This window comes from Temnothorax nylanderi, unplaced genomic scaffold (assembly GCF_030848795.1).
Source record: "Temnothorax nylanderi isolate EJ_2023f unplaced genomic scaffold, tnyl_v1.0 TNYL_tig0946_pilon, whole genome shotgun sequence".
Lineage (NCBI taxonomy): Eukaryota > Metazoa > Arthropoda > Insecta > Hymenoptera > Formicidae > Temnothorax > Temnothorax nylanderi.
Genome location: NW_027250008.1, coordinates 770 through 7,365, shown reverse-complemented (window position 1 = coordinate 7,365; position 6,596 = coordinate 770). Strand labels below are relative to the sequence as shown.

Genomic DNA, 6,596 nt, shown 5'->3' with positions numbered 1-6,596 from the left:
ACAAAAGTAACGCTCGCGTAAACGTAGTATTTGTTTACGCAGGGCTGCGTGCAGAAACATCACCCAAGTGCTAAAAATCCTACAGCATATGTTAAGGTGGGTCCAGACATGTATCGTATCACCGTATCGTATCATGATCGCGTATCGATACGCTGGTTATAATGATACACCAAAATCTTGTTTTTTACTCGTATCCGTATCCCGTATCTGTATCTTCTTTTGAGTTTTCCACCTAATACGCCCGTATCTTTAGTCTCACGCTGTCTGCTGTAGAGACAATGTCTCTCTCTGTACAATTAGCAGCTGCTAGCTACATTTTTCTTCATTATCTATTAAAAAAAAAAACAAGGAAGCCACGTCGGTGGTGGATAAAAACAGTTTTTGCGAATCGTACAATATACAGTGGTTCAAGTTTATTGCGTGATTTAAAATTTCAATCTGTAAGTGGACAGTATAAAAACTTCACAAGAATGTCTCCCACTGAGTTTGAATATCTATTAAATTTGGTTGGAAAACAGATTTCCAAAAATGACACCATATGTAGAAAAGCTATACCTGCACAAGAAAGGTTAGCTATAACTTTGCGCTTTTTGGCAACTGGTGATTCTTATACAAGCTTGCAGTACTTATTTAAAGTTTCCAAACAAACAATCAGTGAAATCATCCCCGAAGCGTGACAGGGAAGAAGCAGGACTGACTAATCAGGACAAGTCATGCGCCATGCTACGGCGCAGGATCGGTAAAGCGTCCACACTGTTTGTATCCGTATCACGTATCATTTCTTTGATGTTTCGGCGAAAAACCGATTTTAGATGGATCCTGGTCGTATCGTATCTGCGTATCAAAATGATACGCAGATACGATACAGCATGTACGTCCACACATAGCTGATCATGATACGCGATCATGATACGATACGGTGATACGATACATGTCTGGACCCACCTTTACGTGCACTATAGATTTTCAGCGCTCGGGTGATGTTTCTACACGCAGCCCTGTGTAAACGAATGCACCCTGTGTCTAGGTGCTTTATGGAATGCGTTGTAGTTCTTATACTACGTTTACGCGAGCGTTACTTCTGTAGTAACTTACGATATATCACTTGTTTACGCGGAATAAATTATCGTAAGTTACTACAAAATTCCGTTTACGCGAAGGAATTATCGTAAGTTACTACAGAAGTAACGCTCGCGTAAACGTAGTATTATTCCAGTAAAATGCTGGGTCTACAATGCGAGTCGCAAAGTCGTGAGTCGCAAGAATTGACCAATCACAGTCGATTATTCTCCTCAAATTCGACTGTGATTGGTCAATTCTTGCGACTCACGACTTTGCGACTCGCATTGTAGACCCAGCATTAGGGGTACGATTCGTAGCCGTGAACTACGAATCGTTTTTCCCAAATTTTAGCCAAATTAATTAATGAATCTCATTAAACTTATGCTCGTTTTAATCAGTAATGTCGCTGATCCATAGGCCTAGTTTACACCGATCACTTGATATGCGTATTAAATAGTAAATAACTAGTAAATAAGTCTGATTATTGGCTGATCAGTTCAAATATACTATTTGATAATTCGTATGTATTTGACCGGAAATGAATGGCCGGGAAAGAATCTACCATATGAAATCGTTTGTATTTCGTATGAAGACTTTTGAAGTGCAATTGAAAAGGTTTGTGAGTCATTCGTTTAATCGTAATTAATTAATTATTTTTACACCATGCATTTAGCCGAAATTGATAAATTAATAAAAGTTTTTATACGGAATCGTTTGTATTTCGTATGAAGAGTTATGAAGTGTGATTAAAAAGGTTTGTGAGTCACCCAGATAATTTTAATTAAATATTTATAAACTCGGTAATTAGCCGAAATATAGATTTTTAGTTATTCATGTTAAAAGAAGAAGGCGCTAGTGTTCCCGAAGGTCCGTCTGCAATCAGAATTAATATAAACGTTTTAAAAATTATTTTATAGTGAAATAAATAAATATACAGACTAATAAGCTTGTAATTATAAGCGATAGTTGCTAATTAAGTTTGTGACTCATATAATTCCATCTTGCAGAGGACCTCCGTAAAGCCAATCAACTTGCAGCTCTTACAGAAAAGTAGCAGTTTCATTGACTGCGTTTACACGGCACCGTTAATCGGGTTATAACATCGGTAGTTCTTAGGCTGGCAAATCACAGCTATTCCCTTCTTCTGAAGAATGAGTGTGATTGGCTAGGGTGGCGTGTAACAGCGGTCATTGGCTTAAACCGAAACTTGGACACAGTTCTTGCATCGTGGACACCGGGCTTTAACGAGATCAAAGATGTACCAGCTGTGCAGGGTGAAGAGGTTATCTCAAACGCCCTGCCACAGCCCAATTGAGCGACTCAAATGTCATTACCGCTTACCGCTGAGAAGTACTTCTTGGCACTTCTTGCCATTTGAATCAGCATGTCAGAGCTAGTCACTACGGATTGTGGTGACTAACTACGGACACAGCACTGGACTGCCTGCAGAAGTTAATCGCATATAGCCATCTCACTGGCAATGTGCCTGATTCAACGGAGCCTAACAAGCTGCTGATTGTGCGCATTGTCGAGACAATTTGCGGTTGCTTCACCGGTCCACAGACCGGTGAGAGTGTGCAGCTGCAGATTATTAAAGCTTTGCTGACTGTAATGACAAGCCAGCATGTGGAGGTATACGAGGGTACGGTATTGTTAACAATTCGTACTGTTTACAACGTTTACTTGTCGTCGCGCAACCTGGTGAATCAAACAACAGCCTGTGCTACTCTCACGCAGATGATCAACGTGATCTTCGCGCGAATGGAGACTCAGGCGGAGGAAGAGAACGTGAGGCTTGATGGGGAACATCAGCAGGAGGGTTCTGTCATAGCAAACGGTGAAACTGAAGCTGAACTAAGTCTAGAGAATGCTCCTAGTAATGATAACATTGATTCTCAAACAATTGTCAAGAGTATTCTTGATGATGTAGTAAAATCTGTGGTGCCATTGGAAGAGGAAGTCAGTTTGGAGAACGGCAGTCCGGAGGACAACGATGACAAGGCGGCCACTGAGAATGGTAACTGCGAAATTCACCCATGTGCTGCAAAAGGATGCAGTCCTGGTGTTTCGTGCTCTCTGCAAGCTCTCTATGAAACCGCTGCCGGACGGCACTCTCGATCCCGATCGCACAAGCTCCGTTCCAAGATCTTGTCGCTTCAGTTACTTCTGGGAATCTTGCAGAATGCCGGTCCAATATTGCGCTCTAACGAGATGTTTGTTATCGCCATTAAAGTACTTGTGTGTCGCACTGTCGAAGAATGGCGTGTCTTTGGTGCCGGAAGTGTTCGAGCTGTCGTTAGCACTGTTTCTGGCGCTGCTCGCCCGTTTCAAGATAGATAGATAGGCTGGTCCACTTGATAGATAAACTTCAAATTGACAATGGTAAGCAAGTTGAACGTCAAGCACCTGCGCACAATTACATCGCTGCGGCTGCAGTCGCACCGGCGTTGCTATCAGCTAATCATATTTCTGCGCCTGTTTTGTCAGAGAAGTCCCAAATCGGTGACGTGAAAACAGAGGTTTGCATTTCTTCACTTAATCCTTCTGTCAATCTGTTGTCTTTCCCACCGAAGAACGTTATACATCTAATGTGAATTTTATGAATCAGGAGTTGGACAGCTGCATGGCGTCAGTCGGGAATACCCTAGGCCGATTAAGCACGGCTAGCGTAACATCCAGCAGCAGTTCCGGATCAGAACCTCGTGTGAAGAGTAACATTTCAACGTCAGATTTACCAACACCAACGGTTAATGGCACGTGTGACGCGGTAGATGGTTCGATTCCCAATTTTTCCAAATGCATCAACGGGAGCTATTCCAAAGAGCATAAGCTTTGACATGACCGCCGAGCGTGGCGATAAGGAATTGTTGGACAACGATTAAAAAAACAAACGCGGTTTCTTTGGTAAATTAAAATTGTCATTGAAAAATCGTAGAGGTAAAGCAATCCGCGTGACGGACGACAGATGTTTCGATCGAGAAGCTGGTGGCGACGGCGTCGATGTGTGCAGGCACAGATTACGCAGGATTATGTCGGAAGATGTAACATCATCCGGTAATGTCGCGGGCGGTAAGATATTAATAAATAACTATTACCAATTATCATATATTATTTTGTTACAATATAAACGGTTTCTGTTTTAATAGTTTTGTAGAATCGAAGATAAATCGGAAGTAATGCTAAAAAAAAGGAAAAGTTTTCCTGCAAGTTTTAGACAGTAATAAATTGTTCTTTTGATTAATTTCAGATACTACCGATGATATATTAGCGAAATACAGAAGAAAGCCAAGCGCAGCTAAGCGATACAGCTTCGGTCGAAAGCAATCAGTCCCGTACAAAAGAGGTGGAAGACGAAAGACTTTCAATCGATTCGAATAATGTAGAACTCTATTATGCTTTTGCGGATGCTAAAAGAAAATTACGTATGGTACTTAGTACTTAGCACTGCTGACCTTCAACACATTCCATGGAATACTTCAGAGGTATTTATTGTATTATTTTTCAATCATGGCGTACAAAACAAAGTGTGATTTTTTTATGGATTACTTAATTACTTAATGTTCAAATATTCGCATATAACATTTTGTTACAGAGACATTGTTAGTCGCAGAAAGAAAACGAACTGGTTGCGTTTTACAACTACAATTGACAGAAGCTATAAACCTGCAGGATAGGGCATTACTAGCTCATCTTCATGAAACTTTACGTTGCGTGCGTCTATTTAATGACGATGGATGTAGAAAGCTCTTCAAATCACTTCGAGAGGATTATCAAAAGCGATCTCCTTATATCGCATATTTAATCAGATGTCGTCAGGGATTGCTGTCGACATTAGCTCACTTAGATAGGTACTGTTTATATATAAATATCATCTTTGTATGTAATGTATAAGTAAATGTAAGATGTTTAAATGTAAGATGTTAACCGTTTAATAATAATATTTTTCAGATTATGCGTGCGAGTTAAGTGCGATCGGGATGCTATCAATAATCATCTTGTATCCGTTTGTGTGAGGGTATTTTGGAAAAAAAGAAGGCTTTCCTCCTGCGTTTCTGCGAAGAGTTTAAAAAGCTTACGCTAGCTGACGAGAAACAGGATCTCGTGGATAATTTTCTAGGGAAGGTCCACGTGGAAATGGACAACGATCCGATCTGGCAATGTACATGAATATAATTATTTATCTCGCAATTGATCTTAGCGGAGTGCTCAGAGACGTCTGAACTTACTTCTTACTTTCAGCGGCGAGCGCCAACCAGTTAGATTTGGCGAGTCGTGGTGGAAAGAACCGTCATGGCACGGGTATACCACAATGCGCTCTATCTAATGAAGATGGAGATGTATATAGGGACCAGCTCTTTCACGGTCACATCAAAAAGTTGGCAAAGGTCGTAACTCATCCAAATCACAAGGACCTACACATTTCAAAAGTTTATCATTACGAATGCCCTGGTCATGGGCGCAGGCTGAATTGGCTGTAATATCGGCGTATAAGACTCCTAGGGATAAGTTGCAGTGTGTATTTCGTTGCGCGACTACCATCATGAATCTCCTCTCCATGGCGTCGGAAAGAGGCATACCTGCTGCCGACGATCTGACTCCCGTGCTGGTCTATGTCATAATCAAAGTGTGCGATTGAAAAGAGAATTGTGATTTTAGCAAGAAGAGTGATTGTTAACGTGTGCTTAATTTCAGACTAATCCGCCGTCGTTGTATCGACTGTTCAATATGTAGACAGCTTTTACGGGAATCGATTGGAGGGAGAGGAACAATATTGGTGGACGCAGTTCTGCGCCGCGATCGAGTTAAGACAATGGATTAACAGTTTCTCAAGAGTATCACGATAAATAAGATTAGATTCGATGCTGGTGATAATGTAGAAATGTATCATAATCATAATTTGACGATTTCATAAAGAAGAAGACCAATATCTTGTGTAAAGCTAGCTGAACAGTTTTATGCTTTCAGTATCTTAATTAAAATTCTTAAATAGCCTCTTAAATAGTCTAACTGTTAGTTCTTTCGCACGTTATTATGTAACATTAGCAAAGACTGAATCAGATTATACGTAAAGTGTGGCTTTATCTTTATTTGTAACTCTATTGTACAACTTCACAGGACATCGAAAAAAAGAAACGTTTAGATATTCTATAATTTATGTGTAAACAATAAAGAACTTATAGAGATTGATAACCATTTAGCAGGATAAACTGTGTTGGCGTACTCTTTCTACATACGTATACCTTTCCCAAGAGCCGAGACTCAAACCAGATCCGTGAAAAATATCGCCACTTTCGTAGAGTTTTTGTACAGTTTTACTCTAGGAATATCGCGAGAGAAAGAAAGACTTCGGAGATTTTTATCTGAATCGATCGACATAAAAAGAGAGCATATAGTACAGAAGCTAGCTTTCGAGAATTTGAACGCATAATACTTTGTTATAATACTATGAGCGAATTAGTTTACGTCACTCTGTCAAGCTTTAATATTAAATTACTAATAATATATCGATATCGGTAGTTTAATAATAATACATT

At 40.1% G+C, this 6,596-nt stretch overlaps 1 pseudogene; it reads left to right on the top strand.

Moving 5' to 3' along the window:
- The first annotated feature begins 2,318 nt into the window (after positions 1-2,318).
- LOC139786067 (receptor-mediated endocytosis protein 6 homolog) lies at positions 2,319-6,143 on the top strand (annotated as a pseudogene).
- The last annotated feature ends 453 nt before the right edge of the window (positions 6,144-6,596 follow it).